Genomic DNA, 27,119 nt, shown 5'->3' on the forward strand with positions numbered 1-27,119 from the left:
TGGTTCCTCATGACTGCCTCATGATTTTTGAACACAGGCCTGGGAAAGTGCCTTTCCCCTAAGAAACTGTCTTTATTGTCAGTTCTGTACTCAGTCTCAAGGCTATATGGTCATTCATTTCTGTTAGTCAGACAGTTATCAGCATGAGAGAACTTGAAGTAATTCGACAATTGTGCTTCTGTGTGTCTTTGGTGAGAAACTAAAACATGAGCTTTCTATTATATTCAGCTGGTCAGTTAACATGGTCAACTTATCCATCATGCATTTCTTCTTTTTATGGTTTAAGGTTATTAGAAAATTAATATGGTCAAGTCCACATTTATGGTTTAGGTGTATTGGAAAGTTAATATGGTGAGGCATCTCTTTATGGTTTTCCACACTCGCACAGCTGAACATAACTTAAATGGCATGAAAGACCCCCTCCCCTCCCCTGCCACCAGCGGTATTTAAAGGGATCATGCAGGAGTTACAGATTAGTTGCTGGATTATTTGTTTGGGCTTCTGGTGCATTTGAACGTGCCTCCTGTGTTGCTCTTGCACTGTCTCTGGGAACAGTGCGCCTCCCTGTGGGGAGATATTAAAAATGCTGAACAGATTTTTGAAGCCTGGATTATTACTCAGAATGCTGAGATATTGCAACTGTGGTTTTTTTGTTTTCTCCTGGGATGGATGAGTGCCACTCCCTTTCTTCCTTTTCCCTCTTGCAGTTCTACCTTGGAGGGAAAGACGTCAGTCTCAGGTCACTTTTCAGGAAGCTGCAAGCCTGTGTATTGGGACGTGCCACCTTCCACAGACTTGGTCTCCTGACTTGAAACATTTAACTCCAGTAGTTGTGGGAAAAATTACTGCAGTTTTAAACTGGCAGTTCCAGAATTAATTGTTTCCAAGTCAGACATTTCCCGAAACAGAGAGCGCGAGAGACACAATGTTAACGGTTGGCAACGTTTAAACTGCCACAAGTGAGAGGCGAAATAACTTCACGTTGCTGACTTTAAAAAACAAGCAGACAGTGCGTGTGTTTGGAGAGAGTGCACTGTGAATGGCCACATTGGAAGCTGTGATATTAAACTGTGCTCCGAACTGAGTGTTAAGGTGAGTAAAAGGCACTGGTTTGGGTGGAGCATTGTACTCAGGATGGGAGATTTTCTTGAACGGTGCCAATTAATCTGCACCAGAAAATCATCCCCTGACCGGGATTCGAACCCGGGTCTCAACGAGTTTTAAACATGTTGGGCACATGCACCCCGCCCTGCCCACCACGCCTGCTGTAGTCTATTGCCCATGCCACCCTGCCTGTCTCCGACGACTTATTGCCGGGAACTAGCCTTAGCAAACCGCAGACTTTACTTGGCAGCTGCAGGACTGATTCTGCGCTCCATTGAGATCCTGCGCGCCCGTTGGTTAAGCACGCGAAATCAAAAATTGGCGACCCATCTCACTACTTAACGTTGACTACAAAATTCTGTCCAAGGTCATCGCCAATCTGGTCAAGTCAGCCCTGGAGGTGGTGATCCACCCCGATCAGACCTGCACCGTACCCGGCAGGAAGATCTCTGATAGCCTGGCGCTACTCAGGGATACGATTGCCTACGTACAGGACAGGGGGGTGAACACCTGCCTGATCAGCCTGGACCAGGAGAAGGCCTTTGACAGAATATCCCACACGTACATGATGGACGTGCTCTCCAAAATGGGGTTTGGGGAGGGAATCCGCAATTGGATCCAACTGCTCTACACAAACATCAGTAGCGCAGTTTCAATCAACGGGTGGGAATCAGAAAGCTTTCCGATCAAATCTGGAGTCAGGCAGGGCTGTCCTCTCTCCTCCGTCTTGTTCGTGTGTTGCATCGAACCCTTTGCCGAGTCCATCAGGAGGGATGCGGGCATAAGAGGGGTGACGATCCCAGGCAGCGGAGGCACTCAGGTCAAGGCCTCCCTGTACATGGATGACGTCGCCGTCTTTTGCTCGGATCAGCTGTCGGTCCGCAGATTGATGAGCATCTGCGACCGTTTCGAACTGGCCTCGGGGGCCAGGGTAAATCGTAGCAAGAGCGAGGCCATGTTCTTTGGGAACTGGACCGACCGATCCTTTGTCCCCTTCACCGTCAGGTCGGATTACCTGAAGGTGCTGGGGGTCTGGTTCGGTGGGGGCCGGGGTGTGCACCAAAAACTGGGAGGAGCGTATCTCCAAGGTTAAGCAGAAACTGGGACTGTGGGATCAACGATCCCTCTCGATCGTGGGCAAGAACCTGGTCATCAGGTGCGAGGTGCTCTCGGTGTTGCTGTACGTGGCGCAGGTCTGGCCCATACCTCGCTCCTGCGCCGCGACAGTCACCCGAGCCATCTTCCACTTTGTCTGGAGATCAAAAATGGACCGTGTCCGCAGGGTCACGATGTACAAATCTCCAGAGAAAGGGGGGAAAGGCGTGCCCAACGTGGCCCTCATCCTGATGGCCACCTTTGTGTGCGGCTGCATCAAGCTGTGCATAGACCCTCAGTACGCAAACACAAAGTGTCACTACGTGCTGAGGTTCTACCTGTCCCCGGTGTTGAGAAGGATGGACCTGGCCACGCTGCCACGGAACGCTCCGTCCAGTTGGACCGTTCCGCCCCACCTGTCCTGCGTGGAAAGGTTTGTGCAGGAAAACACCTTTGACCACAAGGCGATCAGCAAGTGGTCCGCACGTAACGTCCTCGAGACCCTGCGGGAAAAGGAGATGGTGGATCCTGTCGGTTGGTTCCCCGAGCAGACTGTCAATGTCATTTGGCAGAACGCCTCATCGCCAGAGCTTTCAAACAAGCACCAAGACCTAGCTTGGCTGGTGGTGAGAAGGGCCCTTCCCGTCAGATCCTTCATGCACTCCCGGACTCTCAGCGCCACCGCGTGCTGTCCCAGAGGAGGCTGCGGTGGAGACGAGACCGTCACCCATCTCCTTATGGAATGTGCCTTTGCAAAGAAGGTCTGGAGAGAGATGCAGTGGTATCTGTCCAGGTTCGTCCCGAGCAGTTCCGTAACACAGGTTTCTGTGCTCGACGGGCTGTTCCCGGGGACGCACACTGAGACGGACATCGGCTGCTGCTGGAAGACCATCAACTCGGTGAAAGACGCCCTTTGGTCTGCCCGAAACTTGCTGGTCTTCCAGCACAAGGAGCTGTCCTCGACCGAGTGTTGCAGACTGGCACATTCCAAGGTCCAGGACTACGTGCTGAGGGACGCACTGAGGATGGGTGCGGCCGCCGCAAAGGCCCTGTGGGGAAAGGCAACCGTTTAGAGCCTTCCCGCCATTGTAAACCGAGGGGCTGCAATCAGGGAAAAACCCCCTCGGGCAGAATGTAAAATTCAAATTGCTGTAATGTACCTGTAATGAATCTGAAATGGACCAGAAATGAATCTGGAAGCAATAATCCGTGTTGAGTATGATGCAATGAGACACCCTCGAGTGTCATGAACTGTAATTATGTCCAATGTGTTCATTGAGCTGTACTTCACGTAACCTGCAAATTGTATAATCTGTATTGTGTACGTTTGGAAAGTGATATGACAACTGTATTGCTGCCAGTGCCACGTGCTAGTCAGAGTAGAAATAGGAGGATATTTCAAATGAATACGTGGCTAGAGGAATGGTGCAAGGGGGAGGGATTCAAATTCCTGGGACACTGGAAACGGTTCTGGGGGAGGTGGGACCAGTACAAACCGGATGGTCTGCACCTGGGCAGGGCCGGGACCGCTGTCCTAGGAGGAGTGTTTGCTAGTGCTGTTGGGGAGGGTTTAAACTAAAGTGGCAGGGGGTTGGGAACCTGAGCAGGGAGAGAGAGGAAAGCGTAACAGGAAGGGACAGAAGGTATGGAGTAATAGGTAAAGTGTTAAAAAAGGAAAAAGCAGGAACTAAGCGTCACAAAACAGATTTGAAAGTTCTTTATCTGAATGCACGTAGCATTCGTAATAAAATGGACGAGTTAACGGCACAAATAACTACGTATGGGTATGATCTTGTGGCCATTACAGAAACATGGCTGCAGGGTGACAACGACTGGGAATTAAATATGCCAGGGTATTTAACAATCAGGAAGGACAGGCAGGAAGGAAGGGGAGGTGGGGTGGCTATGTTAATAAAGGAAGGAATCACTGTAATACAGAGAAATGATATTGGGACAAAGCATCAAGATAATGAAACAGTTTGGGTGGAGATAAGGAATAATAAGGGAAAAAAAACATTAGTGGGCGTAGTATATAGGCCTCCTAATAGTTGCAACTCTGCTGGAAGAAGTATTAATCAGGAGATAGTCGGGGCATGTAATAAGGGAACAGCCATAATTATGGGGGATTTTAATTATCATATTAACTGGACAAATCAAATTGGGCAGAGCAGCCTTGAGGACGAGTTCATTGAGTGCATCAGGGATGGATTTCTTGAGCAGTATGTAACTGATCCGACAAGGGGGCAGGCAACCTTGGACCTGGTCCTGTGTAATGAGTCAGGATTAATTAATAATGTCCTAGTTAAGGATCCCCTTGGAACGAGCGACCACAACATGGTTGAATTCCATATCCAATTAGAGGGTGAGAAGGTTGATTCTCAAACAAGCGTACTGAGCTTGAATAAAGGAGACTATGATGGTATGAGAGCGGAATTGATTAAAGTGGACTGGGAAAATAGATTAAAGGGTAAGACGGTACATGAGCAGTGGTGTTCATTTAGGGAGTTATTTTACAACTTTCAAAATAAATATATTCCACTGAGGAAAAAAGGGTGTAAAAGAAATGACAGCCACCCGTGGCTAAGTAAAGAAATCAAGGATAGTATCCGACTAAAAACAAGGACATATAAGGTAGCCAAACTTAGTGGGAAGATAGAAGATTGGGAATTCTTCAAAAGACAGCAAAAAGTAACTAAAGGATTGATTAAGAAAAGGAAGTTAGATTATGAAAAGAAATTAGCAAAAAATATAAAAACAGATAGCAAGAGTTTCTATAGTTATATAAAAAGAAAAAGGGTGGCTAAGGCAAACATAGGTCCCTTAGAGGATGAGACCGGGAAATTAATGGTGGGAAACATGGAGATGGCAAAAATGCTGAACAAATATTTTGTTTCAGTCTTTACAGTAGAGGACACTAAGAATATCCCAACACTGGACAAACAGGGGACTCTCGGGGGGGAGGAGCTAAATACGATTAAAATCACTCAAGAGATGGTACTCAGTAAAATAATGGGACTCAAGGCGGATAAATCCCCTGGACCTGATGGCTTCCATCCTAGGGTCTTGAGGGAAGTGGCAGTAGGGATTGTGGATGCTTTGGTGATAGTTTTCCAAAATTCCCTGGACTCAGGAGAGGTCCCGGCAGATTGGAAAACTGCTAATGTAACACCGTTATTTAAAAAGGGTAGTAGGCAGAAGGCTGGAAATTATAGGCCAGTTAGCTTAACATCTGTGGTGGGTAAAATTTTGGAGTCTATTATTAAGGAGACAGTAACGGAACATTTAGATAAGCATAATTTAATAGGACAAAGTCAGCATGGCTTTATGAAGGGGAAGTCATGTCTGACAAATTTGCTTGAGTTCTTCGAGGATATAACGTATAGGGTGGATAAAGGGGAACCAGTGGACGTAGTGTATTTAGACTTCCAGAAGGCATTCGACAAGGTGCCACATAAAAGATTATTACTTAAGATAAAAAATCACGGGATTGGGGGTAATATTCTGGCATGGGTGGAGGATTGGTTATCAAACAGGAAGCAGAGAGTTGGGATAAATGGTTCATTTTCGGACTGGCAACCAGTAACCAGTGGTGTTCCACAGGGGTCGGTGCTGGGTCCCCAACTCTTTACAATCTATATTAACGATTTGGAGGAGGGGACCGAGTGCAACATATCAAAATTTGCAGATGATACAAAGATGGGAGGGAAAGTAGAGAGTGAGGAGGACATAAAAAACCTGCAAGGGGATATAGACAGGCTGGGTGAGTGGGCGGAGATTTGGCAGATGCAATATAATATTGGAAAATGTGAGGTTATGCACTTTGGCAGGAAAAATCAGAGAGCAAGTTATTATCTTGATGGCAAGAGACTGGAAAGTACTGCAGTACAAAGGGATCTGGGGGTCCTAGTGCAAGAAAATCAAAAAGTTGGTATGCAGGTGCAGCAGGTGATCAAGAAAGCCAACGGAATGTTGGCTTTTATTGCTCGGGGGATAGAATATAAAAACAAGGAGGTATTGCTGCAGTTATATAAGGTATTGGTGAGACCGCACCTGGAATACTGCATACAGTTTTGGTCTCCATACTTAAGAAAAGACATACTTGCTCTCGAGGCAGTACAAAGAAGGTTCACTCGGTTAATCCCGGGGATGAGGGGGCGGACATATGAGGAGAGGTTGAGTAGATTGGGACTCTACTCATTGGAGTTCAGAAGAATGAGAGGCGATCTTATTGAAACATATAAGATTGTGAAGGGTCTTGATCGGGTGGATGCAGTAAGGATGTTCCCAAAGATGGGTGAAACTAGAACTAGGGGGCATAATCTTAGAATAAGGGGCTGCTCTTTCAAAACTGAGATGAGGAGAAACTTCTTCACTCAGAGGGTGGTAGGTCTGTGGAATTTGCTGCCCCAGGAAGCTGTGGAAGCTACATCATTAAATAAATTTAAAACAGAAATAGACAGTTTCCTAGAAGTAAAGGGAATTAGGGGTTATGGGGAGCGGGCAGGAAATTGGACATGAAGCTGAGTTCGGATCGGTCAATGCCCTGTGGGTGGCGGAGAGGGCCCAGGGGCTATGTGGCCGGGTCCTGCTCCGACTTCTTGTGTTCTTTAGATTTGTGGTTGGGATCAGATCAGCCATGATCTTATTGAATGGCGGAGCAGGCTCGAGGGGCCGATTGGCCTACTCCTGCTCCAATTTCTTATGTTCTTATGTTCTTATGTATGTACTGCTGCAAATTTTATGAATAAAGTATATTTTTTGAAAAAAAAAGTTTCTGTTCTTATCAGTTTAATATCTGATACGTCCCCTATCTGGGGACCAAATATTAAATTGATTTTTGGAACAGGGAGATGGAACGAGAGCTTGCTCCGTCCACTCCGCGCATCGACCTGGTATCGCAGTGCTTCCAGGATCGGTGCAGCTCCCCTCGGGGAGATTCGAAAGACAAAAAACAGATTTTGTTTCTTTTTTGGACCATATGTTATTACTGTAGTCAATATTGTTATAAAAGAAGGAAAACTTTTTACAGCTGCTTGACCATGCTCTCCTTTCCTTCGTAGGTTGTTGCTCGCTACGTGTTGTTTCTCGCCCGGCCGGTGCGCCATGTTGCCAACGCCGCTGACGCCACTTTCACTCCTGCTCAGCAAGGTAAGCAGCCACCATTGTGTTTTTCTTCCCGTATCTGTCCATGGGGACTTGGCCTATATTTCAGGGTGAGGCCTCACCACGTTTCCCGCTCGACAGCTAAGCTGGAGGTTGCCCCCTGTTGGATTTCCGTGCGACTGCAGGCACGGCCGCCTCTATTGGAAAAGGATGGGTGGGTGGATGGGGGTTGGTGGTGTTGGGCACATGCACCCCGCCCTGCCCGCCACGCCTGCTGCAGTCTATTCCCATGCCACCCTGCCTGTCTCCTACGACTTATTGCCGGGAACCAGCCTTAGCAAACCCCAGACTTTACTTGGCAGCTGCAGGACCGATTCTGCGCTCCATTGAGATCCTGCGCGCCCGTTGATTAAGCACCCGAAAATGCAAAAGCTGTGATCATGTTACCTCAGCCAAAGGGAAGGGGGGTGTTACGGAGATGGCTTTTCATCTTGGTTAGATGTTCTGGTAAAAAATATTGTGTTGCTCAAAGTTTGCCGGCCACTCTTCACACCTAAGCTCAGTCACCCAACACCATTTTGAAGAAGAAGAGAGAGTCCGAGGAAGAATGGAGCAGGAGCGGGAGTTTACCGGTTATCGCTTCTCGGCCTTTTGGCTAAGATCCAGTGTAGTTTCTGTTCTTATCAGTTTAATATCTGATACGTCCCCTATCTGGGGACCAAATATTAAATTGATTTTTGGAACAGGGAGATGGAACGAGAGCTTGCTCCGTCCACTCCGCGCATCGACCTGGTATCGCAGTGCTTCCAGGATCGGTGCAGCTCCCCTCGGGGAGATTCGAAAGACAAAAAACAGATTTTGTTTCTTTTTTGGACCATATGTTATTACTGTAGTCAATATTGTTATAAAAGAAGGAAAACTTTTTACAGCTGCTTGACCATGCTCTCCTTTCCTTCGTAGGTTGTTGCTCGCTACGTGTTGTTTCTCGCCCGGCCGGTGCGCCATGTTGCCAACGCCGCTGACGCCACTTTCACTCCTGCTCAGCAAGGTAAGCAGTGGAACAGGGAGATGGAACGAGAGCTTGCTCCGTCCACTCCGCGCATCGACCTGGTATCGCAGTGCTTCCAGGATCGGTGCAGCTCCCCTCGGGGAGATTCGAAAAACAAAAAACAGATTTTGTTTCTTTTTTGAACCATATGTTATTACTATAGTCAATATTGTTATAAAAGAAGGAAAACTTTTTACAGCTGCTTGACCATGCTCTCCTTTCCTTCGTAGGTTGTTGCTCGCTCCGCGTTGTTCCTCGCCCGGCCGTTGTGCCATGTTGCCAACGCCGCTGACGCCACTTTCACTCCTGCTCAGCAAGGTAAGCAGCCACCATTGTGTTTTTCTTCCCGTATCTGTCCATGGGGACTTGGCCTATATTTCAGGGTGAGGCCTCACCACGTTTCCCGCTCGACAGCTAAGCTGGAGGTTGCCCCCTGTTGGATTTCCGTGCGACTGCAGGCACGGCCGCCTCTATTGGAAAAGGATGGGTGGGTGGATGGGGGTTGGTGGTGTTGGGCACATGCACCCCGCCCTGCCCGCCACGCCTGCTGCAGTCTATTCCCATGCCACCCTGCCTGTCTCCTACGACTTATTGCCGGGAACCAGCCTTAGCAAACCCCAGACTTTACTTGGCAGCTGCAGGACCGATTCTGCGCTCCATTGAGATCCTGCGCGCCCGTTGATTAAGCACCCGAAAATGCAAAAGCTGTGATCGTGTTACCTCAGCCAAAGGGAAGGGGGGTGTTACGGAGATGGCTTTTCATCTTGGTTAGATGTTCTGGTAAAAAATATTGTGTTGCTCAAAGTTTGCCGGCCACTCTTCACACCTAAGCTCAGTCACCCAACACCATTTTGAAGAAGAAGAGAGAGTCCGAGGAAGAATGGAGCAGGAGCGGGAGTTTACCGGTTATCGCTTCTCGGCCTTTTGGCTAAGATCCAGTGTAGTTTCTGTTCTTATCAGTTTAATATCTGATACGTCCCCTATCTGGGGACCAAATATTAAATTGATTTTTGGAACAGGGAGATGGAACGAGAGCTTGCTCCGTCCACTCCGCGCATCGACCTGGTATCGCAGTGCTTCCAGGATCGGTGCAGCTCCCCTCGGGGAGATTCGAAAAACAAAAAACAGATTTTGTTTCTTTTTTGAACCATATGTTATTACTATAGTCAATATTGTTATAAAAGAAGGAAAACTTTTTACAGCTGCTTGACCATGCTCTCCTTTCCTTCGTAGGTTGTTGCTCGCTCCGCGTTGTTCCTCGCCCGGCCGTTGTGCCATGTTGCCAACGCCGCTGACGCCACTTTCACTCCTGCTCAGCAAGGTAAGCAGCCACCATTGTGTTTTTCTTCCCGTATCTGTCCATGGGGACTTGGCCTATATTTCAGGGTGAGGCCTCACCACGTTTCCCGCTCGACAGCTAAGCTGGAGGTTGCCCCCTGTTGGATTTCCGTGCGACTGCAGGCACGGCCGCCTCTATTGGAAAAGGATGGGTGGGTGGATGGGGGTTGGTGGTGTTGGGCACATGCACCCCGCCCTGCCCGCCACGCCTGCTGCAGTCTATTCCCATGCCACCCTGCCTGTCTCCTACGACTTATTGCCGGGAACCAGCCTTAGCAAACCCCAGACTTTACTTGGCAGCTGCAGGACCGATTCTGCGCTCCATTGAGATCCTGCGCGCCCGTTGATTAAGCACCCGAAAATGCAAAAGCTGTGATCGTGTTACCTCAGCCAAAGGGAAGGGGGGTGTTACGGAGATGGCTTTTCATCTTGGTTAGATGTTCTGGTAAAAAATATTGTGTTGCTCAAAGTTTGCCGGCCACTCTTCACACCTAAGCTCAGTCACCCAACACCATTTTGAAGAAGAAGAGAGAGTCCGAGGAAGAATGGAGCAGGAGCGGGAGTTTACCGGTTATCGCTTCTCGGCCTTTTGGCTAAGATCCAGTGTAGTTTCTGTTCTTATCAGTTTAATATCTGATACGTCCCCTATCTGGGGACCAAATATTAAATTGATTTTTGGAACAGGGAGATGGAACGAGAGCTTGCTCCGTCCACTCCGCGCATCGACCTGGTATCGCAGTGCTTCCAGGATCGGTGCAGCTCCCCTCGGGGAGATTCGAAAAACAAAAAACAGATTTTGTTTCTTTTTTGGGCCATATGTTATTACTGTAGTCAATATTGTTATAAAAGAAGGAAAACTTTTTACAGCTGCTTGACCATGCTCTCCTTTCCTTCGTAGGTTGTTGCTCGCTACGTGTTGTTTCTCGCCCGGCCGGTGCGCCATGTTGCCAACGCCGCTGACGCCACTTTCACTCCTGCTCAGCAAGGTAAGCAGTGGAACAGGGAGATGGAACGAGAGCTTGCTCCGTCCACTCCGCGCATCGACCTGGTATCGCAGTGCTTCCAGGATCGGTGCAGCTCCCCTCGGGGAGATTCGAAAAACAAAAAACAGATTTTGTTTCTTTTTTGAACCATATGTTATTACTATAGTCAATATTGTTATAAAAGAAGGAAAACTTTTTACAGCTGCTTGACCATGCTCTCCTTTCCTTCGTAGGTTGTTGCTCGCTCCGCGTTGTTCCTCGCCCGGCCGTTGTGCCATGTTGCCAACGCCGCTGACGCCACTTTCACTCCTGCTCAGCAAGGTAAGCAGCCACCATTGTGTTTTTCTTCCCGTATCTGTCCATGGGGACTTGGCCTATATTTCAGGGTGAGGCCTCACCACGTTTCCCGCTCGACAGCTAAGCTGGAGGTTGCCCCCTGTTGGATTTCCGTGCGACTGCAGGCACGGCCGCCTCTATTGGAAAAGGATGGGTGGGTGGATGGGGGTTGGTGGTGTTGGGCACATGCACCCCGCCCTGCCCGCCACGCCTGCTGCAGTCTATTCCCATGCCACCCTGCCTGTCTCCTACGACTTATTGCCGGGAACCAGCCTTAGCAAACCCCAGACTTTACTTGGCAGCTGCAGGACCGATTCTGCGCTCCATTGAGATCCTGCGCGCCCGTTGATTAAGCACCCGAAAATGCAAAAGCTGTGATCGTGTTACCTCAGCCAAAGGGAAGGGGGGTGTTACGGAGATGGCTTTTCATCTTGGTTAGATGTTCTGGTAAAAAATATTGTGTTGCTCAAAGTTTGCCGGCCACTCTTCACACCTAAGCTCAGTCACCCAACACCATTTTGAAGAAGAAGAGAGAGTCCGAGGAAGAATGGAGCAGGAGCGGGAGTTTACCGGTTATCGCTTCTCGGCCTTTTGGCTAAGATCCAGTGTAGTTTCTGTTCTTATCAGTTTAATATCTGATACGTCCCCTATCTGGGGACCAAATATTAAATTGATTTTTGGAACAGGGAGATGGAACGAGAGCTTGCTCCGTCCACTCCGCGCATCGACCTGGTATCGCAGTGCTTCCAGGATCGGTGCAGCTCCCCTCGGGGAGATTCGAAAAACAAAAAACAGATTTTGTTTCTTTTTTGGGCCATATGTTATTACTGTAGTCAATATTGTTATAAAAGAAGGAAAACTTTTTACAGCTGCTTGACCATGCTCTCCTTTCCTTCGTAGGTTGTTGCTCGCTACGTGTTGTTTCTCGCCCGGCCGGTGCGCCATGTTGCCAACGCCGCTGACGCCACTTTCACTCCTGCTCAGCAAGGTAAGCAGTGGAACAGGGAGATGGAACGAGAGCTTGCTCCGTCCACTCCGCGCATCGACCTGGTATCGCAGTGCTTCCAGGATCGGTGCAGCTCCCCTCGGGGAGATTCGAAAAACAAAAAACAGATTTTGTTTCTTTTTTGAACCATATGTTATTACTATAGTCAATATTGTTATAAAAGAAGGAAAACTTTTTACAGCTGCTTGACCATGCTCTCCTTTCCTTCGTAGGTTGTTGCTCGCTCCGCGTTGTTCCTCGCCCGGCCGTTGTGCCATGTTGCCAACGCCGCTGACGCCACTTTCACTCCTGCTCAGCAAGGTAAGCAGCCACCATTGTGTTTTTCTTCCCGTATCTGTCCATGGGGACTTGGCCTATATTTCAGGGTGAGGCCTCACCACGTTTCCCGCTCGACAGCTAAGCTGGAGGTTGCCCCCTGTTGGATTTCCGTGCGACTGCAGGCACGGCCGCCTCTATTGGAAAAGGATGGGTGGGTGGATGGGGGTTGGTGGTGTTGGGCACATGCACCCCGCCCTGCCCGCCACGCCTGCTGCAGTCTATTCCCATGCCACCCTGCCTGTCTCCTACGACTTATTGCCGGGAACCAGCCTTAGCAAACCCCAGACTTTACTTGGCAGCTGCAGGACCGATTCTGCGCTCCATTGAGATCCTGCGCGCCCGTTGATTAAGCACCCGAAAATGCAAAAGCTGTGATCGTGTTACCTCAGCCAAAGGGAAGGGGGGTGTTACGGAGATGGCTTTTCATCTTGGTTAGATGTTCTGGTAAAAAATATTGTGTTGCTCAAAGTTTGCCGGCCACTCTTCACACCTAAGCTCAGTCACCCAACACCATTTTGAAGAAGAAGAGAGAGTCCGAGGAAGAATGGAGCAGGAGCGGGAGTTTACCGGTTATCGCTTCTCGGCCTTTTGGCTAAGATCCAGTGTAGTTTCTGTTCTTATCAGTTTAATATCTGATACGTCCCCTATCTGGGGACCAAATATTAAATTGATTTTTGGAACAGGGAGATGGAACGAGAGCTTGCTCCGTCCACTCCGCGCATCGACCTGGTATCGCAGTGCTTCCAGGATCGGTGCAGCTCCCCTCGGGGAGATTCGAAAAACAAAAAACAGATTTTGTTTCTTTTTTGAACCATATGTTATTACTATAGTCAATATTGTTATAAAAGAAGGAAAACTTTTTACAGCTGCTTGACCATGCTCTCCTTTCCTTCGTAGGTTGTTGCTCGCTCCGCGTTGTTCCTCGCCCGGCCGTTGTGCCATGTTGCCAACGCCGCTGACGCCACTTTCACTCCTGCTCAGCAAGGTAAGCAGCCACCATTGTGTTTTTCTTCCCGTATCTGTCCATGGGGACTTGGCCTATATTTCAGGGTGAGGCCTCACCACGTTTCCCGCTCGACAGCTAAGCTGGAGGTTGCCCCCTGTTGGATTTCCGTGCGACTGCAGGCACGGCCGCCTCTATTGGAAAAGGATGGGTGGGTGGATGGGGGTTGGTGGTGTTGGGCACATGCACCCCGCCCTGCCCGCCACGCCTGCTGCAGTCTATTCCCATGCCACCCTGCCTGTCTCCTACGACTTATTGCCGGGAACCAGCCTTAGCAAACCCCAGACTTTACTTGGCAGCTGCAGGACCGATTCTGCGCTCCATTGAGATCCTGCGCGCCCGTTGATTAAGCACCCGAAAATGCAAAAGCTGTGATCGTGTTACCTCAGCCAAAGGGAAGGGGGGTGTTACGGAGATGGCTTTTCATCTTGGTTAGATGTTCTGGTAAAAAATATTGTGTTGCTCAAAGTTTGCCGGCCACTCTTCACACCTAAGCTCAGTCACCCAACACCATTTTGAAGAAGAAGAGAGAGTCCGAGGAAGAATGGAGCAGGAGCGGGAGTTTACCGGTTATCGCTTCTCGGCCTTTTGGCTAAGATCCAGTGTAGTTTCTGTTCTTATCAGTTTAATATCTGATACGTCCCCTATCTGGGGACCAAATATTAAATTGATTTTTGGAACAGGGAGATGGAACGAGAGCTTGCTCCGTCCACTCCGCGCATCGACCTGGTATCGCAGTGCTTCCAGGATCGGTGCAGCTCCCCTCGGGGAGATTCGAAAAACAAAAAACAGATTTTGTTTCTTTTTTGGGCCATATGTTATTACTGTAGTCAATATTGTTATAAAAGAAGGAAAACTTTTTACAGCTGCTTGACCATGCTCTCCTTTCCTTCGTAGGTTGTTGCTCGCTACGTGTTGTTTCTCGCCCGGCCGGTGCGCCATGTTGCCAACGCCGCTGACGCCACTTTCACTCCTGCTCAGCAAGGTAAGCAGTGGAACAGGGAGATGGAACGAGAGCTTGCTCCGTCCACTCCGCGCATCGACCTGGTATCGCAGTGCTTCCAGGATCGGTGCAGCTCCCCTCGGGGAGATTCGAAAAACAAAAAACAGATTTTGTTTCTTTTTTGAACCATATGTTATTACTATAGTCAATATTGTTATAAAAGAAGGAAAACTTTTTACAGCTGCTTGACCATGCTCTCCTTTCCTTCGTAGGTTGTTGCTCGCTCCGCGTTGTTCCTCGCCCGGCCGTTGTGCCATGTTGCCAACGCCGCTGACGCCACTTTCACTCCTGCTCAGCAAGGTAAGCAGCCACCATTGTGTTTTTCTTCCCGTATCTGTCCATGGGGACTTGGCCTATATTTCAGGGTGAGGCCTCACCACGTTTCCCGCTCGACAGCTAAGCTGGAGGTTGCCCCCTGTTGGATTTCCGTGCGACTGCAGGCACGGCCGCCTCTATTGGAAAAGGATGGGTGGGTGGATGGGGGTTGGTGGTGTTGGGCACATGCACCCCGCCCTGCCCGCCACGCCTGCTGCAGTCTATTCCCATGCCACCCTGCCTGTCTCCTACGACTTATTGCCGGGAACCAGCCTTAGCAAACCCCAGACTTTACTTGGCAGCTGCAGGACCGATTCTGCGCTCCATTGAGATCCTGCGCGCCCGTTGATTAAGCACCCGAAAATGCAAAAGCTGTGATCGTGTTACCTCAGCCAAAGGGAAGGGGGGTGTTACGGAGATGGCTTTTCATCTTGGTTAGATGTTCTGGTAAAAAATATTGTGTTGCTCAAAGTTTGCCGGCCACTCTTCACACCTAAGCTCAGTCACCCAACACCATTTTGAAGAAGAAGAGAGAGTCCGAGGAAGAATGGAGCAGGAGCGGGAGTTTACCGGTTATCGCTTCTCGGCCTTTTGGCTAAGATCCAGTGTAGTTTCTGTTCTTATCAGTTTAATATCTGATACGTCCCCTATCTGGGGACCAAATATTAAATTGATTTTTGGAACAGGGAGATGGAACGAGAGCTTGCTCCGTCCACTCCGCGCATCGACCTGGTATCGCAGTGCTTCCAGGATCGGTGCAGCTCCCCTCGGGGAGATTCGAAAAACAAAAAACAGATTTTGTTTCTTTTTTGGGCCATATGTTATTACTGTAGTCAATATTGTTATAAAAGAAGGAAAACTTTTTACAGCTGCTTGACCATGCTCTCCTTTCCTTCGTAGGTTGTTGCTCGCTACGTGTTGTTTCTCGCCCGGCCGGTGCGCCATGTTGCCAACGCCGCTGACGCCACTTTCACTCCTGCTCAGCAAGGTAAGCAGTGGAACAGGGAGATGGAACGAGAGCTTGCTCCGTCCACTCCGCGCATCGACCTGGTATCGCAGTGCTTCCAGGATCGGTGCAGCTCCCCTCGGGGAGATTCGAAAAACAAAAAACAGATTTTGTTTCTTTTTTGAACCATATGTTATTACTATAGTCAATATTGTTATAAAAGAAGGAAAACTTTTTACAGCTGCTTGACCATGCTCTCCTTTCCTTCGTAGGTTGTTGCTCGCTCCGCGTTGTTCCTCGCCCGGCCGTTGTGCCATGTTGCCAACGCCGCTGACGCCACTTTCACTCCTGCTCAGCAAGGTAAGCAGCCACCATTGTGTTTTTCTTCCCGTATCTGTCCATGGGGACTTGGCCTATATTTCAGGGTGAGGCCTCACCACGTTTCCCGCTCGACAGCTAAGCTGGAGGTTGCCCCCTGTTGGATTTCCGTGCGACTGCAGGCACGGCCGCCTCTATTGGAAAAGGATGGGTGGGTGGATGGGGGTTGGTGGTGTTGGGCACATGCACCCCGCCCTGCCCGCCACGCCTGCTGCAGTCTATTCCCATGCCACCCTGCCTGTCTCCTACGACTTATTGCCGGGAACCAGCCTTAGCAAACCCCAGACTTTACTTGGCAGCTGCAGGACCGATTCTGCGCTCCATTGAGATCCTGCGCGCCCGTTGATTAAGCACCCGAAAATGCAAAAGCTGTGATCGTGTTACCTCAGCCAAAGGGAAGGGGGGTGTTACGGAGATGGCTTTTCATCTTGGTTAGATGTTCTGGTAAAAAATATTGTGTTGCTCAAAGTTTGCCGGCCACTCTTCACACCTAAGCTCAGTCACCCAACACCATTTTGAAGAAGAAGAGAGAGTCCGAGGAAGAATGGAGCAGGAGCGGGAGTTTACCGGTTATCGCTTCTCGGCCTTTTGGCTAAGATCCAGTGTAGTTTCTGTTCTTATCAGTTTAATATCTGATACGTCCCCTATCTGGGGACCAAATATTAAATTGATTTTTGGAACAGGGAGATGGAACGAGAGCTTGCTCCGTCCACTCCGCGCATCGACCTGGTATCGCAGTGCTTCCAGGATCGGTGCAGCTCCCCTCGGGGAGATTCGAAAAACAAAAAACAGATTTTGTTTCTTTTTTGGACCATATGTTATTACTATAGTCAATATTGTTATAAAAGAAGGAAAACTTTTTACAGCTGCTTGACCATGCTCTCCTTTCCTTCGTAGGTTGTTGCTCGCTCCGCGTTGTTCCTCGCCCGGCCGTTGTGCCATGTTGCCAACGCCGCTGACGCCACTTTCACTCCTGCTCAGCAAGGTAAGCAGCCACCATTGTGTTTTTCTTCCCGTATCTGTCCATGGGGACTTGGCCTATATTTCAGGGTGAGGCCTCACCACGTTTCCCGCTCGACAGCTAAGCTGGAGGTTGCCCCCTGTTGGATTTCCGTGCGACTGCAGGCACGGCCGCCTCTATTGGAAAAGGATGGGTGGGTGGATGGGGGTTGGTGGTGTTGGGCACATGCACCCCGCCCTGCCCGCCACGCCTGCTGCAGTCTATTCCCATGCCACCCTGCCTGTCTCCTACGACTTATTGCCGGGAACCAGCCTTAGCAAACCCCAGACTTTACTTGGCAGCTGCAGGACCGATTCTGCGCTCCATTGAGATCCTGCGCGCCCGTTGATTAAGCACCCGAAAATGCAAAAGCTGTGATCGTGTTACCTCAGCCAAAGGGAAGGGGGGTGTTACGGAGATGGCTTTTCATCTTGGTTAGATGTTCTGGTAAAAAATATTGTGTTGCTCAAAGTTTGCCGGCCACTCTTCACACCTAAGCTCAGTCACCCAACACCATTTTGAAGAAGAAGAGAGAGTCCGAGGAAGAATGGAGCAGGAGCGGGAGTTTACCGGTTATCGCTTCTCGGCCTTTTGGCTAAGATCCAGTGTAGTTTCTGTTCTTATCAGTTTAATATCTGATACGTCCCCTATCTGGGGACCAAATATTAAATTGATTTTTGGAACAGGGAGATGGAACGAGAGCTTGCTCCGTCCACTCCGCGCATCGACCTGGTATCGCAGTGCTTCCAGGATCGGTGCAGCTCCCCTCGGGGAGATTCGAAAAACAAAAAACAGATTTTGTTTCTTTTTTGAACCATATGTTATTACTATAGTCAATATTGTTATAAAAGAAGGAAAACTTTTTACAGCTGCTTGACCATGCTCTCCTTTCCTTCGTAGGTTGTTGCTCGCTCCGCGTTGTTCCTCGCCCGGCCGTTGTGCCATGTTGCCAACGCCGCTGACGCCACTTTCACTCCTGCTCAGCAAGGTAAGCAGCCACCATTGTGTTTTTCTTCCCGTATCTGTCCATGGGGACTTGGCCTATATTTCAGGGTGAGGCCTCACCACGTTTCCCGCTCGACAGCTAAGCTGGAGGTTGCCCCCTGTTGGATTTCCGTGCGACTGCAGGCACGGCCGCCTCTATTGGAAAAGGATGGGTGGGTGGATGGGGGTTGGTGGTGTTGGGCACATGCACCCCGCCCTGCCCGCCACGCCTGCTGCAGTCTATTCCCATGCCACCCTGCCTGTCTCCTACGACTTATTGCCGGGAACCAGCCTTAGCAAACCCCAGACTTTACTTGGCAGCTGCAGGACCGATTCTGCGCTCCATTGAGATCCTGCGCGCCCGTTGATTAAGCACCCGAAAATGCAAAAGCTGTGATCGTGTTACCTCAGCCAAAGGGAAGGGGGGTGTTACGGAGATGGCTTTTCATCTTGGTTAGATGTTCTGGTAAAAAATATTGTGTTGCTCAAAGTTTGCCGGCCACTCTTCACACCTAAGCTCAGTCACCCAACACCATTTTGAAGAAGAAGAGAGAGTCCGAGGAAGAATGGAGCAGGAGCGGGAGTTTACCGGTTATCGCTTCTCGGCCTTTTGGCTAAGATCCAGTGTAGTTTCTGTTCTTATCAGTTTAATATCTGATACGTCCCCTATCTGGGGACCAAATATTAAATTGATTTTTGGAACAGGGAGATGGAACGAGAGCTTGCTCCGTCCACTCCGCGCATCGACCTGGTATCGCAGTGCTTCCAGGATCGGTGCAGCTCCCCTCGGGGAGATTCGAAAAACAAAAAACAGATTTTGTTTCTTTTTTGGACCATATGTTATTACTATAGTCAATATTGTTATAAAAGAAGGAAAACTTTTTACAGCTGCTTGACCATGCTCTCCTTTCCTTCGTAGGTTGTTGCTCGCTCCGCGTTGTTCCTCGCCCGGCCGTTGTGCCATGTTGCCAACGCCGCTGACGCCACTTTCACTCCTGCTCAGCAAGGTAAGCAGCCACCATTGTGTTTTTCTTCCCGTATCTGTCCATGGGGACTTGGCCTATATTTCAGGGTGAGGCCTCACCACGTTTCCCGCTCGACAGCTAAGCTGGAGGTTGCCCCCTGTTGGATTTCCGTGCGACTGCAGGCACGGCCGCCTCTATTGGAAAAGGATGGGTGGGTGGATGGGGGTTGGTGGTGTTGGGCACATGCACCCCGCCCTGCCCGCCACGCCTGCTGCAGTCTATTCCCATGCCACCCTGCCTGTCTCCTACGACTTATTGCCGGGAACCAGCCTTAGCAAACCCCAGACTTTACTTGGCAGCTGCAGGACCGATTCTGCGCTCCATTGAGATCCTGCGCGCCCGTTGATTAAGCACCCGAAAATGCAAAAGCTGTGATCGTGTTACCTCAGCCAAAGGGAAGGGGGGTGTTACGGAGATGGCTTTTCATCTTGGTTAGATGTTCTGGTAAAAAATATTGTGTTGCTCAAAGTTTGCCGGCCACTCTTCACACCTAAGCTCAGTCACCCAACACCATTTTGAAGAAGAAGAGAGAGTCCGAGGAAGAATGGAGCAGGAGCGGGAGTTTACCGGTTATCGCTTCTCGGCCTTTTGGCTAAGATCCAGTGTAGTTTCTGTTCTTATCAGTTTAATATCTGATACGTCCCCTATCTGGGGACCAAATATTAAATTGATTTTTGGAACAGGGAGATGGAACGAGAGCTTGCTCCGTCCACTCCGCGCATCGACCTGGTATCGCAGTGCTTCCAGGATCGGTGCAGCTCCCCTCGGGGAGATTCGAAAAACAAAAAACAGATTTTGTTTCTTTTTTGGGCCATATGTTATTACTGTAGTCAATATTGTTATAAAAGAAGGAAAACTTTTTACAGCTGCTTGACCATGCTCTCCTTTCCTTCGTAGGTTGTTGCTCGCTCCGCGTTGTTCCTCGCCCGGCCGTTGTGCCATGTTGCCAACGCCGCTGACGCCACTTTCACTCCTGCTCAGCAAGGGAAGCAGCCACCATTGTGTTTTTCTTCCCGTATCTGTCCATGGGGACTTGGCCTATATTTCAGGGTGAGGCCTCACCACGTTTCCCGCTCGACAGCTAAGCTGGAGGTTGCCCCCTGTTGGATTTCCGTGCGACTGCAGGCACGGCCGCCTCTATTGGAAAAGGATGGGTGGGTGGATGGGGGTTGGTGGTGTTGGGCACATGCACCCCGCCCTGCCCGCCACGCCTGCTGCAGTCTATTCCCATGCCACCCTGCCTGTCTCCTACGACTTATTGCCGGGAACCAGCCTTAGCAAACCCCAGACTTTACTTGGCAGCTGCAGGACCGATTCTGCGCTCCATTGAGATCCTGCGCGCCCGTTGATTAAGCACCCGAAAATGCAAAAGCTGTGATCGTGTTACCTCAGCCAAAGGGAAGGGGGGTGTTACGGAGATGGCTTTTCATCTTGGTTAGATGTTCTGGTAAAAAATATTGTGTTGCTCAAAGTTTGCCGGCCACTCTTCACACCTAAGCTCAGTCACCCAACACCATTTTGAAGAAGAAGAGAGAGTCCGAGGAAGAATGGAGCAGGAGCGGGAGTTTACCGGTTATCGCTTCTCGGCCTTTTGGCTAAGATCCAGTGTAGTTTCTGTTCTTATCAGTTTAATATCTGATACGTCCCCTATCTGGGGACCAAATATTAAATTGATTTTTGGAACAGGGAGATGGAACGAGAGCTTGCTCCGTCCACTCCGCGCATCGACCTGGTATCGCAGTGCTTCCAGGATCGGTGCAGCTCCCCTCGGGGAGATTCGAAAAACAAAAAACAGATTTTGTTTCTTTTTTGGGCCATATGTTATTACTGTAGTCAATATTGTTATAAAAGAAGGAAAACTTTTTACAGCTGCTTGACCATGCTCTCCTTTCCTTCGTAGGTTGTTGCTCGCTCCGCGTTGTTCCTCGCCCGGCCGTTGTGCCATGTTGCCAACGCCGCTGACGCCACTTTCTCTCCTGCTCAGCAAGGGAAGCAGCCACCATTGTGTTTTTCTTCCCGTATCTGTCCATGGGGACTTGGCCTATATTTCAGGGTGAGGCCTCACCACGTTTCCCGCTCGACAGCTAAGCTGGAGGTTGCCCCCTGTTGGATTTCCGTGCGACTGCAGGCACGGCCGCCTCTATTGGAAAAGGATGGGTGGGTGGATGGGGGTTGGTGGTGTTGGGCACATGCACCCCGCCCTGCCCGCCACGCCTGCTGCAGTCTATTCCCATGCCACCCTGCCTGTCTCCTACGACTTATTGCCGGGAACCAGCCTTAGCAAACCCCAGACTTTACTTGGCAGCTGCAGGACCGATTCTGCGCTCCATTGAGATCCTGCGCGCCCGTTGATTAAGCACCCGAAAATGCAAAAGCTGTGATCGTGTTACCTCAGCCAAAGGGAAGGGGGGTGTTACGGAGATGGCTTTTCATCTTGGTTAGATGTTCTGGTAAAAAATATTGTGTTGCTCAAAGTTTGCCGGCCACTCTTCACACCTAAGCTCAGTCACCCAACACCATTTTGAAGAAGAAGAGAGAGTCCGAGGAAGAATGGAGCAGGAGCGGGAGTTTACCGGTTATCGCTTCTCGGCCTTTTGGCTAAGATCCAGTGTAGTTTCTGTTCTTATCAGTTTAATATCTGATACGTCCCCTATCTGGGGACCAAATATTAAATTGATTTTTGGAACAGGGAGATGGAACGAGAGCTTGCTCCGTCCACTCCGCGCATCGACCTGGTATCGCAGTGCTTCCAGGATCGGTGCAGCTCCCCTCGGGGAGATTCGAAAAACAAAAAACAGATTTTGTTTCTTTTTTGGACCATATGTTATTACTGTAGTCAATATTGTTATAAAAGAAGGAAAACTTTTTACAGCTGCTTGACCATGCTCTCCTTTCCTTCGTAGGTTGTTGCTCGCTCCGCGTTGTTCCTCGCCCGGCCGTTGTGCCATGTTGCCAACGCCGCTGACGCCACTTTCACTCCTGCTCAGCAAGGTAAGCAACCACCATTGTGTTTTTCTTCCCGTATCTGTCCATGGGGACTTGGCCTATATTTCAGGGTGAGGCCTCACCACGTTTCCCGCTCGACAGCTAAGCTGGAGGTTGCCCCCTGTTGGATTTCCGTGCGACTGCAGGCACGGCCGCCTCTATTGGAAAAGGATGGGTGGGTGGATGGGGGTTGGTGGTGTTGGGCACATGCACCCCGCCCTGCCCGCCACGCCTGCTGCAGTCTATTCCCATGCCACCCTGCCTGTCTCCTACGACTTATTGCCGGGAACCAGCCTTAGCAAACCCCAGACTTTACTTGGCAGCTGCAGGACCGATTCTGCGCTCCATTGAGATCCTGCGCGCCCGTTGATTAAGCACCCGAAAATGCAAAAGCTGTGATCGTGTTACCTCAGCCAAAGGGAAGGGGGGTGTTACGGAGATGGCTTTTCATCTTGGTTAGATGTTCTGGTAAAAAATATTGTGTTGCTCAAAGTTTGCCGGCCACTCTTCACACCTAAGCTCAGTCACCCAACACCATTTTGAAGAAGAAGAGAGAGTCCGAGGAAGAATGGAGCAGGAGCGGGAGTTTACCGGTTATCGCTTCTCGGCCTTTTGGCTAAGATCCAGTGTAGTTTCTGTTCTTATCAGTTTAATATCTGATACGTCCCCTATCTGGGGACCAAATATTAAATTGATTTTTGGAACAGGGAGATGGAACGAGAGCTTGCTCCGTCCACTCCGCGCATCGACCTGGTATCGCAGTGCTTCCAGGATCGGTGCAGCTCCCCTCGGGGAGATTCGAAAAACAAAAAACAGATTTTGTTCCTTTTTTGGGCCATATGTTATTACTGTAGTCAATATTGTTATAAAAGAAGGAAAACTTTTTACAGCTGCTTGACCATGCTCTCCTTTCCTTCGTAGGTTGTTGCTCGCTCCGCGTTGTTCCTCGCCCGGCCGTTGTGCCATGTTGCCAACGCCGCTGACGCCACTTTCACTCCTGCTCAGCAAGGGAAGCAGCCACCATTGTGTTTTTCTTCCCGTATCTGTCCATGGGGACTTGGCCTATATTTCAGGGTGAGGCCTCACCACGTTTCCCGCTCGACAGCTAAGCTGGAGGTTGCCCCCTGTTGGATTTCCGTGCGACTGCAGGCACGGCCGCCTCTATTGGAAAAGGATGGGTGGGTGGATGGGGGTTGGTGGTGTTGGGCACATGCACCCCGCCCTGCCCGCCACGCCTGCTGCAGTCTATTCCCATGCCACCCTGCCTGTCTCCTACGACTTATTGCCGGGAACCAGCCTTAGCAAACCCCAGACTTTACTTGGCAGCTGCAGGACCGATTCTGCGCTCCATTGAGATCCTGCGCGCCCGTTGATTAAGCACCCGAAAATGCAAAAGCTGTGATCGTGTTACCTCAGCCAAAGGGAAGGGGGGTGTTACGGAGATGGCTTTTCATCTTGGTTAGATGTTCTGGTAAAAAATATTGTGTTGCTCAAAGTTTGCCGGCCACTCTTCACACCTAAGCTCAGTCACCCAACACCATTTTGAAGAAGAAGAGAGAGTCCGAGGAAGAATGGAGCAGGAGCGGGAGTTTACCGGTTATCGCTTCTCGGCCTTTTGGCTAAGATCCAGTGTAGTTTCTGTTCTTATCAGTTTAATATCTGATACGTCCCCTATCTGGGGACCAAATATTAAATTGATTTTTGGAACAGGGAGATGGAACGAGAGCTTGCTCCGTCCACTCCGCGCATCGACCTGGTATCGCAGTGCTTCCAGGATCGGTGCAGCTCCCCTCGGGGAGATTCGAAAAACAAAAAACAGATTTTGTTTCTTTTTTGGGCCATATGTTATTACTGTAGTCAATATTGTTATAAAAGAAGGAAAACTTTTTACAGCTGCTTGACCATGCTCTCCTTTCCTTCGTAGGTTGTTGCTCGCTCCGCGTTGTTCCTCGCCCGGCCGTTGTGCCATGTTGCCAACGCCGCTGACGCCACTTTCTCTCCTGCTCAGCAAGGGAAGCAGCCACCATTGTGTTTTTCTTCCCGTATCTGTCCATGGGGACTTGGCCTATATTTCAGGGTGAGGCCTCACCACGTTTCCCGCTCGACAGCTAAGCTGGAGGTTGCCCCCTGTTGGATTTCCGTGCGACTGCAGGCACGGCCGCCTCTATTGGAAAAGGATGGGTGGGTGGATGGGGGTTGGTGGTGTTGGGCACATGCACCCCGCCCTGCCCGCCACGCCTGCTGCAGTCTATTCCCATGCCACCCTGCCTGTCTCCTACGACTTATTGCCGGGAACCAGCCTTAGCAAACCCCAGACTTTACTTGGCAGCTGCAGGACCGATTCTGCGCTCCATTGAGATCCTGCGCGCCCGTTGATTAAGCACCCGAAAATGCAAAAGCTGTGATCGTGTTACCTCAGCCAAAGGGAAGGGGGGTGTTACGGAGATGGCTTTTCATCTTGGTTAGATGTTCTGGTAAAAAATATTGTGTTGCTCAAAGTTTGCCGGCCACTCTTCACACCTAAGCTCAGTCACCCAACACCATTTTGAAGAAGAAGAGAGAGTCCGAGGAAGAATGGAGCAGGAGCGGGAGTTTACCGGTTATCGCTTCTCGGCCTTTTGGCTAAGATCCAGTGTAGTTTCTGTTCTTATCAGTTTAATATCTGATACGTCCCCTATCTGGGGACCATATATTAAATTGATTTTTGGAACAGGGAGATGGAACGAGAGCTTGCTCCGTCCACTCCGCGCATCGACCTGGTATCGCAGTGCTTCCAGGATCGGTGCAGCTCCCCTCGGGGAGATTCGAAAAACAAAAAACAGATTTTGTTTCTTTTTTGGACCATATGTTATTACTGTAGTCAATATTGTTATAAAAGAAGGAAAACTTTTTACAGCTGCTTGACCATGCTCTCCTTTCCTTCGTAGGTTGTTGCTCGCTCCGCTTTGTTCCTCGCCCGGCCGTTGCGCCATGTTGCCAACGCCGCTGACGCCACTTTCACTCCTGCTCAGCAAGGTAAGCAGCCACCATTGTGTTTTTCTTCCCGTATCTGTCCATGGGGACTTGGCCTATATTTCAGGGTGAGGCCTCACCACGTTTCCCGCTCGACAGCTAAGCTGGAGGTTGCCCCCTGTTGGATTTCCTTGCGACTGCAGGCACGGGCGCCTCTGTTGGAAAAGGATGGGTGGATGGGTGGATGGTGGATGGGTGGGTGGATGGGGGTTGGTGGTGTTGGGCACATGCACCCCGCCCTGCCCGCCACGCCTGCTGCAGTCTATTGCCCATGCCACCCTGCCTGTCTCCTACGACTTATTGCCGGGAACCAGCCTTAGCAAACCCCAGACTTTACTTGGCAGCTGCAGGACCGATTCTGCGCTCCATTGAGATCCTGCGCGCCCGTTGATTAAGCACCCGAAAATGCAAAAGCTGTGATCGTGTTACCTCAGCCAAAGGGAAGGGGGGTGTTACGGAGATGGCTTTTCATCTTGGTTAGATGTTCTGGTAAAAAATATTGTGTTGCTCAAAGTTTGCCGGCCACTCTTCACACCTAAGCTCAGTCACCCAACACCATTTTGAAGAAGAAGAGAGAGTCCGAGGAAGAATGGAGCAGGAGCGGGAGTTTACCGGTTATCGCTTCTCGGCCTTTTGGCTAAGATCCAGTGTAGTTTCTGTTCTTATCAGTTTAATATCTGATACGTCCCCTATCTGGGGACCAAATATTAAATTGATTTTTGGAACAGGGAGATGGAACGAGAGCTTGCTCCGTCCACTCCGCGCATCGACCTGGTATAGCAGTGCTTCCAGGATCGGTGCAGCTCCCCTCGGGGAGATTCGAAAAACAAAAAACAGATTTTGTTTTTTTTTTGGACCATATGTTATTACTGTAGTCAATATTGTTATAAAAGAAGGAAAACTTTTTACAGCTGCTTGACCATGCTCTCCTTTCCTTCGTAGGTTGTTGCTCGCTCCGCGTTGTTCCTCGCCCGGCCGTTGCGCCATGTTGCCAACGCCGCTGACGCCACTTTCACTCCTGCCCAGCAAGGTAAGCAACCACCACTGTGTTTTTCTTCCCGTATCTGTCCATGGGGACTTGGCCTATATTTCAGGGTGAGGCCTCACCACGTTTCCCGCTCGACAGCTAAGCTGGAGGTTGCCCCCTGTTGGATTTCCGTGCGACTGCAGGCACGGGCGCCTCCATTGGAAAAGGATGGGTGGGTGGATGGGGGTTGGTGGTGTTGGGCACATGCACCCCGCCCTGCCCGCCACGCCTGCTGCAGTCTATTCCCATGCCACCCTGCCTGTCTCCTACGACTTATTGCCGGGAACCAGCCTTAGCAAACCCCAGACTTTACTTGGCAGCTGCAGGACCGATTCTGCGCTCCATTGAGATCCTGCGCGCCCGTTGATTCAGCACCCGAAAATGCAAAAGCTGTGATCGTGTTACCTCAGCCAAAGGGAAGGGGGGTGTTACGGAGATGGCTTTTCATCTTGGTTAGATGTTCTGGTAAAAAATATTGTGTTGCTCAAAGTTTGCCGGCCACTCTTCACACCTAAGCTCAGTCACCCAACACCATTTTGAAGAAGAAGAGAGAGTCCGAGGAAGAATGGAGCAGGAGCGGGAGTTTACCGGTTATCGCTTCTCGGCCTTTTGGCTAAGATCCAGTGTAGTTTCTGTTCTTATCAGTTTAATATCTGATACGTCCCCTATCTGGGGACCAAATATTAAATTGATTTTTGGAACAGGGAGATGGAACGAGAGCTTGCTCCGTCCACTCCGCGCATCGACCTGGTATCGCAGTGCTTCCAGGATCGGTGCAGCTCCCCTCGGGGAGATTCGAAAAACAAAAAACAGATTTTGTTTCTTTTTTGGACCATATGTTATTACTGTAGTCAATATTGTTATAAAAGAAGGAAAACTTTTTACAGCTGCTTGACCATGCTCTCCTTTCCTTCGTAGGTTGTTGCTCGCTCCGCTTTGTTCCTCGCCCGGCCGTTGCGCCATGTTGCCAACGCCGCTGACGCCACTTTCACTCCTGCTCAGCAAGGTAAGCAGCCACCATTGTGTTTTTCTTCCCGTATCTGTCCATGGGGACTTGGCCTATATTTCAGGGTGAGGCCTCACCACGTTTCCCGCTCGACAGCTAAGCTG

The 27,119-nt window shown here is 50.0% G+C and overlaps 18 non-coding genes and 1 pseudogene across 18 annotated transcripts; all 19 read left to right on the plus strand.

Moving 5' to 3' along the window:
- The first annotated feature begins 6,950 nt into the window (after nucleotides 1–6,950).
- LOC137328308 (U2 spliceosomal RNA) lies at nucleotides 6,951–7,125 on the plus strand (annotated as a pseudogene).
- Nucleotides 7,126–7,937: 812 nt separating this feature from the next.
- On the plus strand, nucleotides 7,938–8,128 carry LOC137330756 (U2 spliceosomal RNA). Its single transcript, XR_010965180.1, has one exon. It is a non-coding gene; the product is annotated as a U2 spliceosomal RNA (small nuclear RNA).
- Nucleotides 8,129–9,258: 1,130 nt separating this feature from the next.
- Nucleotides 9,259–9,449, plus strand: LOC137330757 (U2 spliceosomal RNA). Its single transcript, XR_010965181.1, has one exon. It is a non-coding gene; the product is annotated as a U2 spliceosomal RNA (small nuclear RNA).
- An 812-nt stretch (nucleotides 9,450–10,261) lies between these two features.
- On the plus strand, nucleotides 10,262–10,452 carry LOC137330758 (U2 spliceosomal RNA). Its single transcript, XR_010965182.1, has one exon. It is a non-coding gene; the product is annotated as a U2 spliceosomal RNA (small nuclear RNA).
- A 1,130-nt stretch (nucleotides 10,453–11,582) lies between these two features.
- Nucleotides 11,583–11,773, plus strand: LOC137330759 (U2 spliceosomal RNA). Its single transcript, XR_010965183.1, has one exon. It is a non-coding gene; the product is annotated as a U2 spliceosomal RNA (small nuclear RNA).
- A 1,130-nt stretch (nucleotides 11,774–12,903) lies between these two features.
- LOC137330760 (U2 spliceosomal RNA) lies at nucleotides 12,904–13,094 on the plus strand. The gene has a single exon (XR_010965184.1). It is a non-coding gene; the product is annotated as a U2 spliceosomal RNA (small nuclear RNA).
- Nucleotides 13,095–13,906: 812 nt separating this feature from the next.
- Nucleotides 13,907–14,097, plus strand: LOC137330761 (U2 spliceosomal RNA). Its single transcript, XR_010965185.1, has one exon. It is a non-coding gene; the product is annotated as a U2 spliceosomal RNA (small nuclear RNA).
- Nucleotides 14,098–15,227: 1,130 nt separating this feature from the next.
- LOC137330763 (U2 spliceosomal RNA) lies at nucleotides 15,228–15,418 on the plus strand. The gene has a single exon (XR_010965186.1). It is a non-coding gene; the product is annotated as a U2 spliceosomal RNA (small nuclear RNA).
- Nucleotides 15,419–16,548: 1,130 nt separating this feature from the next.
- On the plus strand, nucleotides 16,549–16,739 carry LOC137330764 (U2 spliceosomal RNA). The gene has a single exon (XR_010965187.1). It is a non-coding gene; the product is annotated as a U2 spliceosomal RNA (small nuclear RNA).
- An 812-nt stretch (nucleotides 16,740–17,551) lies between these two features.
- On the plus strand, nucleotides 17,552–17,742 carry LOC137330765 (U2 spliceosomal RNA). The gene has a single exon (XR_010965188.1). It is a non-coding gene; the product is annotated as a U2 spliceosomal RNA (small nuclear RNA).
- An 812-nt stretch (nucleotides 17,743–18,554) lies between these two features.
- Nucleotides 18,555–18,745, plus strand: LOC137330766 (U2 spliceosomal RNA). Its single transcript, XR_010965189.1, has one exon. It is a non-coding gene; the product is annotated as a U2 spliceosomal RNA (small nuclear RNA).
- An 812-nt stretch (nucleotides 18,746–19,557) lies between these two features.
- On the plus strand, nucleotides 19,558–19,748 carry LOC137330768 (U2 spliceosomal RNA). Its single transcript, XR_010965191.1, has one exon. It is a non-coding gene; the product is annotated as a U2 spliceosomal RNA (small nuclear RNA).
- Nucleotides 19,749–20,560: 812 nt separating this feature from the next.
- LOC137330769 (U2 spliceosomal RNA) lies at nucleotides 20,561–20,751 on the plus strand. The gene has a single exon (XR_010965192.1). It is a non-coding gene; the product is annotated as a U2 spliceosomal RNA (small nuclear RNA).
- Nucleotides 20,752–21,563: 812 nt separating this feature from the next.
- LOC137330770 (U2 spliceosomal RNA) lies at nucleotides 21,564–21,754 on the plus strand. Its single transcript, XR_010965193.1, has one exon. It is a non-coding gene; the product is annotated as a U2 spliceosomal RNA (small nuclear RNA).
- Nucleotides 21,755–22,566: 812 nt separating this feature from the next.
- Nucleotides 22,567–22,757, plus strand: LOC137330771 (U2 spliceosomal RNA). Its single transcript, XR_010965194.1, has one exon. It is a non-coding gene; the product is annotated as a U2 spliceosomal RNA (small nuclear RNA).
- Nucleotides 22,758–23,569: 812 nt separating this feature from the next.
- LOC137330772 (U2 spliceosomal RNA) lies at nucleotides 23,570–23,760 on the plus strand. Its single transcript, XR_010965195.1, has one exon. It is a non-coding gene; the product is annotated as a U2 spliceosomal RNA (small nuclear RNA).
- Nucleotides 23,761–24,572: 812 nt separating this feature from the next.
- LOC137330739 (U2 spliceosomal RNA) lies at nucleotides 24,573–24,763 on the plus strand. The gene has a single exon (XR_010965164.1). It is a non-coding gene; the product is annotated as a U2 spliceosomal RNA (small nuclear RNA).
- An 836-nt stretch (nucleotides 24,764–25,599) lies between these two features.
- LOC137330785 (U2 spliceosomal RNA) lies at nucleotides 25,600–25,790 on the plus strand. The gene has a single exon (XR_010965207.1). It is a non-coding gene; the product is annotated as a U2 spliceosomal RNA (small nuclear RNA).
- An 812-nt stretch (nucleotides 25,791–26,602) lies between these two features.
- LOC137330773 (U2 spliceosomal RNA) lies at nucleotides 26,603–26,793 on the plus strand. Its single transcript, XR_010965196.1, has one exon. It is a non-coding gene; the product is annotated as a U2 spliceosomal RNA (small nuclear RNA).
- Nucleotides 26,794–27,119: the final 326 nt, after the last annotated feature.

The sequence above is a fragment of the Heptranchias perlo genome, chromosome 12 (genome assembly GCF_035084215.1).
Source record: "Heptranchias perlo isolate sHepPer1 chromosome 12, sHepPer1.hap1, whole genome shotgun sequence".
In the NCBI taxonomy this organism is placed as follows: Eukaryota; Metazoa; Chordata; class Chondrichthyes; order Hexanchiformes; family Hexanchidae; genus Heptranchias; species Heptranchias perlo.